Raw genomic sequence first — 12,864 nt, forward strand, 5'->3', positions numbered from 1 at the left:
GGTCTCTTTCTCTGAGCACCAGCTGACAGAAGGAGAGGACACAGTCTCAAGCTGTGTCAAGGGAAATATAGGTTGGATATTAGGAAAAACTTTTTTACAGAAAGAGTGATAAAGCACTGGAATTGTCTGCCCAGGGAGGTGGTGAAGTCACCATCCCTGGATGCGTTTAAAAGAAGACTGGATGTGGCACTCGGTGCCATGATTTTGTTGAGGTGTTAGGGCATGGGTTGGACTTGATGATCTTCCAACTTAGTGATTCTGTGATTCTGTAAATTAAATTAAAGTAAATTAAAGCACTCACAAAGTAGAAGAGCATTATGATAACAGCACTCCAAAAAACACAAAAAATTACAATATTTCCTTAAAAACTCAGTAATCTGATGGGGTTTTTTTAGAACTGAAACAAACCACTTGTTCTGGAGGTCAAAGGAGGGCTGTGAAAAAGACAGTAACATCGGGCTCCAGTTTGGATGACTTCCTTTAGATCAAACTTTTCTAAAGAAGTTTTTTCAGGGCTCTCTTCTAAGCCAAAGTAATTTACACTTTAAACAGCCCCTAGTTATGAATGAATTCTTTTGGAATGTGCAAGCTTTTGTGGCAGCAGAGATTCTTTTTGTAGGGTACCAGTGTCTTTAGCACTTTGCCAGGTTACAGCTTTGCTCAATTTTGATGAAATAACCAATTGAGGTGTGGAGCTACATGGAGCTGGTGAAGTGGTTCCCATGCATGGTTCAGACAAGGCTGCAAACAGAGACCTTGGCAAGGGATTGTGGCTACACATTTCTGGGAAGCAGCGGGCAGATGGTGGAGGGAACCATGTTGTGTCCACTACTGGAGTGCCAGCTGGTGAGGGATGATGCTGCTCCTCTTCTGAATGGGTCTCATGTCCATTTGCTTTCTTAGGGACAGCAGTGAGTCCTCCACCTGGACTTCCTTGTCACCACAGCCCAGGAGGGCCTGGAGGAGTGGCAGGCATTGCTGTGCTGACAGAGACCCACTGCTTCTGGGGAGCACCACGTGCTACCTGGAAATTTGAGGTCATAGCAGTGATTGCAAAGTAACAGTCACCATCTGTGGCCACAGGAGAGTAACTATTTCCCTTAATTTCTGCGGGTGTTTTCCAAGCTGACTATCTGGGCTGTACAAGATGTCATTAGGATTCACTCATCTCTTTCAAGAGACACTTTTGCAGTTCAGCAGGTAGGAGACTGCATGTTTTGCATTTGTCTGGACTGCCCCTCTGGATCAGAAAATCTCAGTCATCCAGCCAACCTTCTGTTGCCAATTCCCAATTACCCAAACATGTGTATTTAATTCTGTTTCAATATCTGAAGTTCAGGTTGATGTTCATGAAAATATAGGTTTATTGATAGCTTAGGATATAGGATTCTGACAAGATTAGTGTGATGAACTGTTTTTATTTTCTAGCAATTCATGTTTTCTTCTCACCATGCAGGACAGAACAGACTGTTACATCTTTTTTCCACACTGTGGCTGAACAGTTCTTAAAAGTGTGTCCAAAAAGGGTTGTATATTGAACCCAACCCAACGCAGTCAACCAGCACTACCACTACAACTACCACCAAAACAAATGATAAGTGAAGATGTATTTGCTCCTTTTTTCTGTGGGCAAAAGTGTTCAGTAAGGTTCTTATATCATTCCCGGACTGTTTTTCACAGGTCTGGGTCAATATGTTTATTGTCTTGTTTCCTAGCCCACACTCAATGCAGCCTCCTAGCTGGTGGCTTTCCTTTCTCCTTTCTCCCCTTATTGATCACCCATCCATACCAGGGCTGCCTTGCCTGACAGACACTTCCCTCAGTCTACACAGAGATTCAGGTGCTCTCCCTGGCATCAGCCAGCTACCCTGGCCTCTAAAACATAAGCAAACTTACTGAGCCATCACAGCAGTTTTCTGTGTCTGAGGTTTGCACTGTGCCAGCACTGTGTCCCCTTGTGGAGATCTCCAAGAAGGAGCTGCAGGTCAGAGGGGCCACCGAGAGCTCAAGGCATTGTTTTCCTCATGGCTCTAGTGGGAATGACTCAGGGTGCCTGCAGGTTGCACATGGGCTGGTCCTGCTCTTGCCAGGGCCAAATTGTTCCAGCATTCCATCCAGTGAGCTGGGCTCTAGGAACAATTAGAGGAGGAACTGAGCACAGATGGTGAGTTCTGCAATAAAATCCATGGTACTTCTCAAGTATGTCATTTTGACTTAATTCTTTCCCTCTTTCATACTGCCCAACTGAAAGGAAGTTGGCTGTGGAGGATCCTTGCTCCTCTTTGCCTCTTTGTATGCACTTCTCAGCAGCTCTCTGAGCAGAGACTGTCTGAACATACCTTCCACTAGAACCAAGTCAGTCTTTGCTGGAACTTCTATCTGTAGCTCAAAAAAATGCACACATAGAAAAAACAGCTATAGAGCTAAGACAGCTGACATATAGAGCTAAGCTCCATTTGCTTAATTTCCCAACATTTCTTTCTTTCGTGTACTCTCCATCTGAACTATGACTTGTGGCTTCAAAAATGAAATATTTTACTTATCCTTTAGGGCAATGGACATGCAGACAACACATGACTTCTGATGTATTAAGTTAGAGAAGTAAGAAAACCCTTGGCAAAGAGTAAAGGATTATTATGACTAGTACTTTCATACACATCACATTAATTTGAGAATTTATGTGAAAAAGTTATTATAAGTTTAAACACAACAGTGCATTAAGATAAGATGTTAAATTCGTATTATTCAAAGGGGAAAAAAATCAGTCTGCTTTGGATGAGGTAACAAATGCAGTGTGTTTCAGCTACGGCTAAGTGATGCAATGGAAATATTTTCCTACAATAAACAAACTGTTGTTCTTTGGTTAGAACAAGTAAAAGAGATTTTTTAGTAAAAGAGAATCTTTTTACTGATAAGAATTGGATTGGTAAAAATAAAACACGACAAATACAACCAACACCTTGGTGTATATTAATCTTAATTGAGAAAATAGAAAAAATAGTAGATTTTATATAGTGTTTATTTTTACAGAAGCAAGCAAAACAAAACTGCAAGATGATGCAGAAGCAGATTTTCCACCTGTGCAATGCTTAATAACTGATTGTTTTCTTTACTATAATTTATAAATCTTTAATATAATCTGTAAAGACTGATATCTATAATTTATGAAGACTGATATTTTTGCTATAAGGGTGGTGAGGCACTCAAGCAGGTTGTCCAGGGGGGTTGTAGACTCCATATATCTGAAAGTGTTCAAGACCACATTGAGTGTTAGAATGAGATGATCTTTAAGGTCCCTTCCAACCAAACCATTCCATGATCTATGACTGTTTCAAGATTTTATGACTGGTAACTTTGACATAAAAACATGTGCAGGAAGTTTATTTTCTGCTGAAGACAAAAGTTATGTTGTAAGTTCTTTGAGGCAGAGTCTCTGTCCTTGCTGTGTCTTGTACAAATATGCAGCACAGTGAAATCCAGGAAAGGATTATTGCAGCACCTTCACACTCTGAAGGGGAGTTAAAAGTCATGAGCTTTTCAGTCTGCAACCTGGTGTGCAGGTGACTGAAGCTAGTGGGTTTTAATTGATGAGCAGCACAGGCTGAGAGGAAATAGCAGGTCCTTTCTAGTGCACCCCCATAACTGTTGCTCAGGTTGGTGTCCTGAACAATGGAATAACAAATACTCCACTTTTCGACAGCCTGGAAACAGACAGCACTGTCCTGCACTGTTCTGTTGATGGCCATAGCAAGGGTAAGTGTGAAAAAATTATCAGGAAAAAATTACCTCAAAGTCAGCCTTAAAAAAGCAGCTACTTTTGTGATTCTGGAAGGATGGCCAAGAATGAACCTATTTTGGCAGAATGCAGTGTGGAAAGAAACTCAATCTGCGAGCAAGGAGGCTGCCTCTGGCCACATGTTTGCACTGCATTGATGGGCACAGAAACTGAGAAAGGTTCTCTACAGATCTGCAGGACAGCATCCAAGAAAAAAAGGAGTCAATTGTTGCTGATTTTCCTTCCTCATAAAAGCAACCTCCAATGACTGCAATGATTGTGGCCTAATTACTCAGGGGCAAAAGGGGTCAATAGGAATACAGTTAGTCATATTCCTCTCACTTACAAATCTTGCAGAGAGTTATGGAAATCTTGTAAACACCACAGCTGCAGTATGCAACAAAAGAACTTCAAAAGGATTCTGGAATATTTCCCAGAGGAGAAATAAAACAAGTACTCTCCTTTTACAAGAAAGAGATAGAAACGGTGTCTATGATGTTTTGCAGGGCATACTGGCATGTTATAAACACTTTTAATGTTCCAGTCCTGCCAAAGGAGTCCCAAAGGTCCATCTGCCTATGCAGGACCCTGCAATTGCACAATAATGTAATTGGCATAGTGCTCTCCTCAGCTAATCCAGCAGCCTCGCATCACAGGTACTTGTAATTTCTCTATTAAGGCTCTCCTTGGTTATTGATTAATAGCTTATGGACAGAAAACTGCACCATTAACTATACCACTTACCCTCTTAGGGGCAAGTCAAGTAAAAACTCTTGGACTGCATAAACCCCACAATTCCAGTTTCAATGATAATAACAAAATTTAATATGAAATAAACCTGCTAATTGTTTGAGGAAGTTTGTCCTAGTAATTCAGTCAGAACAAATGGCTTGACTCTGTTTTGGCACAGGAAAGTCTTGCAGATTTCTGTGTGTGCCCATTCCTGCAGTGCTCTCCTGGGTAAAGGAGCTCAGGCTGGCAGGCTGGGAGGTCTGTGTTTTACATCAGTCCTTGTCAACTGCAGAGAACCTGCCCTATGGAAAGCAAGTATGGGAAGGCCTCTCAGCTTGCATAACGAAATGTCTCTTCTCCAAAGCTCACCATCCATTGAAATGCTCCCCACCGACATTTCAAATAAATTACTGAGAACAGGCCAGCCAAGGTTACCAATTTTAAACCAAGCCAGCTATATGAGCCATCACTACAGCTGTACACTTTGTTTAAAGGGAAATACACATATTTGACCTTACTATCTTAGTTCCTCTTCAGCTCTGGGAAACCTCCCCAGTGCATGGCAGCAAAGGACCCTCCTTGAAGAGATTACAGCTTGCCATGCAGGCCAGATATGATTTATTCAAATTCAGTTTGAAGGCAGTACAAAATATTCTCAAACATTCTAAACATAGCATTTTAAAGGAGTAGCTTCAAGTTTGATTACTGCTCTGCCTTAAAAAATTGTGTTTTTTTCTGACTATTAGAACACTAGTCTATGAAAATATTCTTAAATTCCAAGTATCCATATGTTACACAAATAAGCAATAAAAGTTTTTCCAAAGCAAGACTGAGCTAAGTGTTGTAGCTGTAAATCACTGGCTATCAGAACATCACACCATTATACAATGTATCTGCAATGAGTCATCCATTAAACTATGTTCCAGTCAGAAACCTGGCATACAGGGGTTTGGAAGAAGATTAACGTTTTAATATACTTCTTAATCATTTACAGAATGAAATGTACACAGTTCTCAGAGGGCTCCCAGGTTTTGTGTTACAAGACAGCAAAATAAGAAATTAAACAACAGGGGATATTCTTAACAGCATGTGTGTCCAGGTCTCTGCTACAGCAAAGCAACCAGCCCAGATTTGCACATTCTGGACAGGAATTAATAAGGCTACATCTGCACATACCTGAGTCCTGGCTGCTGTAGCAATAGTTCTCCCTGGGCTGCAGCTTTGAGCTCTGCAGGGCCAGAGGGGTTCTCACAGCACAGCTGGCCCTGTCTCAGTGTGCAGTGGCCACTGGCTCCTCACCTGCAGGATGGCAAGAGTGACGCGGGGTGTGAGGCAAAGCAAAAGAGCCTCATCATTCCCAAGGGGTTTTATCGGCTTGGTTTCTGAGTGGTGTTGCCAGAGAGAGGCAGTTTTTCAGGGAGCCATTGTAGATATGAGCCTGACTGATGGAGGAGAGCGGATAGGCCAGCAAAGAGGGAGAGAAAACAAGGGCAGGGATGCATAAAAAAAAAAAAACAAAAAACAAACAAACAAACAAAAAAAACCCAAAAAAAAAACTCGCAGAAGACAGTGCAACCTGCTGTTCATTTGGACAGGATCTGCTGCCACTTTCTCCCAGTGGAGGGAGGCAATCCCTGAAAAAAGGGTTAAGAGCTCCTGCTATTCCAGGCACCTCTCCTCTACCATAACACTCAAGCAAGAGCCACAGGCACAGGAGAATAGGACAAGGCAGAGTTACTCAAATCTGCATCCAGGCATAGCTGAGTTCTGGGCATTGAGCCCTGAGCCAGGGTAGTTTAATTTTGCATGGAGTATATCTAACAGTCAAGTGCACCTACCTTATGTTTGAGGTGTAAGATCTAGACCCTCAAAAGCATTTCCTGGGGACTAGGTGCGCTTTGATGACATGGATATATCCACTCACGACTCAGTTAAATGCTCCAGGAGTTTTCTAATGATACAACTGGGATTTGTGATACTAAATATAGACACCCAATCTGTCTCTCATGTAATCAAAAGATAATGATAGAGATGATGGAGATTATAGTAAAAAATACCTCATCCAACAGGATATATCTAAAATAAGCCAGATGGATAGTACCTGCGTGCAACTTTGTCTATTTTTAGCATGGAGTGACTAGGTCAGCTGTAAGTGTCTGCAAAACAGGTCTCCAAATGTAAGACAAGTCTGACCTTAAAAGTTTCTGAGTGTTTTAATTCTCTAGATGTAACTCAGATGCTGCTCCAGTGTCTTTCCTGGGATGACTTGCTGCTAGCTAGAGCTGCCAACCCCTTCAAAGGATGTTGGGCCAAGGAGATGCCAGAAAATTGCAAAGTCAGTCGATTGGGTGTATGCAAGCATAAGCCACTCAGAGGTGAGATGGTGAGCAAAGGAGTTCAATTATCCAAACAACTGAGCTATTATTGGCCAATAGCTCATTCTGCCAACTAAATTTAAAGGTCATGTGCATAACTAACCCAAGTCTCTTGATGTTTAACTCTTACTGAAAGTCATTACTGTTCTTCCATACCCTTATTCCATACATTTGGCTGTCATCTAAAGGCACTTTGATGTTCTTTCTTTTCTTTTTTTTTTTTTTTTTCTCTTCTGAGTCAGGCTACTTCTGTTTGGTCTTAGATACCTTCAAGAAACACAAGGTAACCAAGGGTAGCAGGGTCATGGCAGAAAATGGGCAATACTGCTGGTCTGCGCAGCAGTCATTGAAGGGCGTGTCTGACTTCATGCTACAGATGTGCAGGATGATGTAGTCCCTGGAGAAGGCACTCTGCATTTAATTCACCTGACCTGTTTTAGCCACCTGCTTTAGGGTGAGGTAAATTGTCTCAGATTGAGACACAGTTGCCTCTACAGGAAGCACTGCCATTTAATCAGACAAATCCCAGCAAGGAAAATAGCTGTGGCAGAATGGTATCAGGGAGAGTATTGTGTTTTGGAAACATTATAGTACTGTTCTTCTGAGGGGAATTATTTTTTGAACAATCCAATGTTTTGAAGGATTTTTAAATATATTTTTGGGCAATTCACACTCAAATGTCTCACATTTCAGTTAGACCCTTTTAAAGGCATACTGCAAGGAAAACTTGGAGAGACATCTTGAGTGTTTCTATATATAATTGCTTTATATTCACAGAGAAATATCAAATGTTCTATGAATGTGGGAGACCTTGTGTAGAAGAGAAGTTCATCAGGATGTGACATGTCCATACAGTGTAACACAGAATCCATCAAAAGACAACTGTTAGCATCTGCACTTGTTGATCTGACATTTAACGAGTGGCTACTTGACATTTTCTATGCCTAGGGACTAATGACATATTATTATCTATTTAACTTTCAGTCCCTCAGATGCATTGGAGACAGCACAATTGACAGAAAATTATGGTTGCCCAGGTACTATCCCAAATTTTTACGTCATCTTCACTTTGTCATCTCTCTCATCTCTTGGGAAGACCAAAAGGAAAAATGAAAAAAGCCTCAGAAATTCATCTAAGTCAAAAACAATTCCATACTGTGGAAGATGAATAGCCTTTTAGAGATTGCTACAGCTCAGATCTGAGGGTAAAGTAAGCATATCTTTCTTGAGCAGCAGTTCTGGAGACATGTCATGAATTTCAGCAAATCTGGAATTGATTCGCTCATCTTGCATAAAGCAAAAGTGTGTGCTTTGCAGTGTGTGCTTTGCTTCAACAGCCTCATGGCTGTGAATGACCACTGTGGCTAAACGAAAGAATGACAGCAAGAACTGGGATGCTGAGATTCTACTGATTTTGGGAACAACTGTGCTGGGACTGCTCACTTCTCACTGCCACAGTTGCAGAGCTTCAGGGTCCAGAGATGCTGCAGATGCATAATGACAAGGCAGAATGACAGGTTAAATCTGACTTTTCACAGATATTTGCATCTGTTTGGACTTGTACAGGGCATTTGAGTGCAGGTCTACCTCACCTGAGCAGAAAAGATGCGGACAGAAAATCTGGGAACGAGCTCTGGGATTTGATGCCTTCAGCTTCTGGGCAACAATGCATTTTGCATTATAAGGTTCTTTCTGGAAACACATTTCTGGAGGAAATGGCACTCTGGCTCCTAAATAAGAGGCCATACACAGGATCCGATAGAGTCTTAGTTATTTCAACACGAAAATCTTTGGGTTGAGCTACATGAAAGCTATCATCCCTGCCTTTCTTTGTGGATGAGGGCACAGATAGATAGAGTAGGAATTTCCTTTCCCTATCCCTCTGTGATCACCCCTCCACAGACACATGAACATTGGAACTGTGCTTGCTTGCACCTCATGGGCTCAGCCACCACAACTGTGAACCTCAGCAATGTGATGTGGTGCTTTGTTCAATTCAAAAATTCTTCTTAGTGGGGACAACTTCTCTCTAACTTTCAACATTAGTGCCAAATCTTCCTGTCCTTACTCTCATTCTATTGATTTCACAATTGACCAGGTTCTGTGTCACCTCTTGGTCTCTAAACTGGCTGCTGAGGATAAATAATGTAATGGAAGCAGGATGGAGGAGGAAGAGATGTACTAAGATAAAAGACTTCAGAGATGCTTTGAAAGTGACAGAAATTTGTGGAAATAATCACATGAAAAAAAGAATCAAATTATTTAACAAGAATTGCACCTCCTGAAGCCCTACCCCAAATATAATACATGAAACAACTCAGAAGATGGAAGTCCCCCTTTCCTTGTGGATCTCCACTGTTGCTGTTTCCAGGGAGATCTCCTGGAACAACTAAGGAAAAAAAGTCACATGGAGAAGCAGTTTTGCCATTTGTTCTCACTGATATGAGACCCACATTTGATAAAAAGGTGTTTTAAACCTCCCATGCTCTGCCAGGCTAGATCAGCAGGAAATGAAAGCAAGAAGAGGTAAGAAAATAACATTTGTATGGTAAAAAATACACAAATTGACACTATTCCCGAAATGCTGCAAAATCTCCTTTGCTTTCGTGTCTTACATTGCCTCTCTATTCCTTTGAGAACAGGGGAATACCAATATTGGAACCCCATAAATCACAGTAACTGTTCTTTTACACTTGTCATCTGTCCACACAGCTCAGTGTTTTATTTCTACTATTATGCTGTAATTGCGGTAGGGAGGAAGACCTAACATGATTGGGCAGTAGTAGTTTTCACTTTAATTTGTTAATGGAGAGATTATTTATAGTGTTCTTGTGTCCACAACAAACTAGAATTTTTACTATTTAAAGCCTTGCTTTAAAACTTTAATATTAGTTGGCACCACCTTCGTGCTCTCTTGGTCTAACTAATAATGCTGAAAGCAGTAAGATGCTCAGAAGATCTTAGTGCTTAGAAGGCTTGCTTGTTCCAGGAGATGGGTTTTGGGCAGTACAGATAACCAAGTGTCCCTTGTCATCCCACCTCATGCTCACAGTGTCAGCAAACTTAGGGAAATGCTTGCAAAGGGAAAGGGACGATGTGCTCCTGCCAGAGACACAGAGTGCATGTTGCACCATCAGCTAGGGTGGAAACTAGCTCAAGATCTTTAAAATAGAAATATATCTACACAAGGAGGGAAAAACAGCCTCCATCCTCTCATCCCTCATGTTCAAGGGCTGAATTAGTTACAGATGCTGCCAGGAGGAAATGAAATCATGCTGCATGTAATTAAAGAGGGATTGCTTTGGTTTCGTCCATACCAGGTCTGCTACTGAACCCATGTAAGAGGGTGAACAGATTGTTTATACATTAAGGCCTAAAGAAACTGTGTGGCAATGAGATGGGACTTGACAGTGGGATTGGGATGTGCCTGAATGGATGCTGTGTCCTTACTCTCTGACATAATGTGGCCAAGCATGAGACCCCACACAGGGCTCCTAGGAACTACTAGTGGAATGCTGGCCTTTGCTATAGCCTCTATAAAACTGCAATCAAAGTATAAACTTTTACACCATACAATGGCAGGTGAAGAGGCTACAGAAGAACCTGCAGAAAGAAGAGGACAGATATTTCTACTAGAACATGAAAAAAAAATACAGTAGGAACTCTAAAAAAAAAAAAAGGTAAGATCTCTGCCTTTGTGGAAGAGGTTCTAATTACTGAGACATAATTTGTGACCAAACTTAGCCCCACCTAAAAGCATATTTATATGATGCCCATGGAGCATTGCTCAGTTTCTCATTGGCAAAGCTGCCCCTTCAGGCATTAGCTGTCGATTCCTTTTACTCCCATCAGTATGAGTATTAAAATGACTCCTGTGGAATACAGAAAATGAAAAATACAGATTTAATGCATAAGACTATATTGAGAGATTTGGCAGCAAGAGTTTTATTTATATTTCTGGAGATTTTAATGGAGAACATAATGTGCTGTCCATGGATCACCCTTCTACTGTGGGTCAGTCTCATTTGGGAAGGTGATAAATGATATCTCTTCCTATGACTGTAGTTCCAGTAACAGCATAATTAATGCAGTTCCTAGTTCAGATAAAGCAGTGAAAATTTTCAGTATATGTAAATAAGTGTTCATACACGTGTCCTGTTTATTTTTGTTTAAATGTCTTTGAACCTTGTCCATTGCTTCTTCATTTCTTGTATGGCTACCTGGACTCAGATCCTTCTTTTCCATGGTTTCAGATCCAGATAAATCTGACAGAAAGAGAAACAGAGAGAGAGAAAATTGTAAAACCAGAAAACATGAAGTAAATAAACAAGTTAAGATTATTGTAAAAGTGGCTTGACTTACCATTTTACATGAGCAGAATGATCATCAAAGGATTTAACTCTTAGCAGCAATGTGAGTAAGGATGTGGTACAGACTGTCCTCAAGTAAATGATGCTTTGGATTGTCTCATGTCATTTCTCCCTGGGTCACAGGGAGAATGGGGCTGTCTTGGAGTTAGGAAGGAATTTCCTCTCTTGCTCCTCCTGACTCTTCTTCTTTTTATTTAAGAGATTGTTCTTTCTTCTTTCAAAATTATATGGATTTGTTGATATCCTCAGAAATTATGAATCACTGAAAGTATTTTCCCATGGCATTTCACATTTAAAAACTATTGTGAAATTTTAGGTAGGAAAAAAAAAAAAAAAGCAGGAACTATTGGGGTTGGAAACACATTTATTATTTTGCAGAATAAATACCAGCAACTTCATCTCAGTTTATGGCTGTTATGTGAGTGGTATCCACGACTGCTCGAAATTCAGTCTACGCATTTCAGTATTTCTGTATATGCAAAAGGTGAGAGCCATACCTACATGGGCCTGTGAAGCTCCAAAGATGTGCATGTAGAAAGTGGATAAGTGCAGCAAACTAGAGGAAGTCAGAAGCCATGATCTTCAAATGAACTTATTAAAGCAGAGGGTGCAGTAGGAGTAGAAAACACCCAAGATGTAAAGCTTTCATTTGCTCTGATAATAGGTATCATTTGCTCTGATAATTAGGCATAAAAATATTATGGGAATTTTTTGTAATTTTTTTTAGCATTTTAAACATAAATCCTCTAAGTCTTCATATACTCTATATAGAGATTTTCTGTAATTTCATCATATGTTAAAAATGTGGTCCTGTCTGTTAGTCTTCTTTTCTCAATCACAAACTTAAAAATTTATTAAGTTACTAAGGTAACAGAATATATTTTCTAGTAAGTCTGGGAGACTTTGAACATATTAGCAGGTCACCTCACATTCTTTTTATTCTTTTTTTTGGTTTTTTGGGAGGGAAATCTAGAATGTGAGGCAAGATCAAGCACTGAGTATACCGTCCTCCCATAATCAATGGTGGGACAAAAATGAGAGGCCCCAGATCTTCTGGCCCCAAGTTTTGTACCTTGGCTGTAGACAGCCTTTCACTGCTGGGTCAAAGACATGCAAATTTGGTTTGGAAGAAGAAATTGCAAAGCAACGGCTTTGCTCATCAAAGCATCTGCTTAGCCAATAACTGCAGCCAATTTTGTTAACAGGACACTGTTTGGGTCATTTCCATAACTATACTGAGCATTTAGGCTCCTGTTCATATTCTGAGCAGAGTCCTGAGAGCTGAGTGTGGTACATGAACCTCTGCACCACTCTGGGACTCCATGGTCTCCAAAGACAGCCACTGGTGTCACTTTTATACTGTTTGTGCCATAGTAATGGAGGCTGGGGATAACATTGTGTGATCCTCAGTGCCCTGGAACCCGTTCTGTGGCTACGTGGCTCTGTGGGAGCCTCTGAGAGCTTTGTCATTGACTTCACTGGTGTCAAGACTTCACTTCCAGTAAAGATCAGGCCAAAATATACTAGATAGTATCTTTTGTTAGACAAATAATTTTGTTAGACAATAGTTTTAAAATGAAATCTTAAAACACAAGACTCCTTCCCATTCCCT

At 40.7% G+C, this 12,864-nt stretch overlaps 1 protein-coding gene across 1 annotated transcript in view; it reads right to left on the reverse strand.

Annotated features, from left to right (window-relative positions):
- Window positions 1-12,864, reverse strand: part of CALCR (calcitonin receptor) — a 155,524-nt gene that overhangs the window by 22,948 nt on the left and 119,712 nt on the right. The gene's annotated exons all lie outside the window — the stretch shown is intronic.

This window comes from Pyrgilauda ruficollis, unplaced genomic scaffold (assembly GCF_017590135.1).
Source record: "Pyrgilauda ruficollis isolate IOZ18807 unplaced genomic scaffold, ASM1759013v1 scaffold2, whole genome shotgun sequence".
NCBI classification, from domain to species: Eukaryota; Metazoa; Chordata; class Aves; order Passeriformes; family Passeridae; genus Pyrgilauda; species Pyrgilauda ruficollis.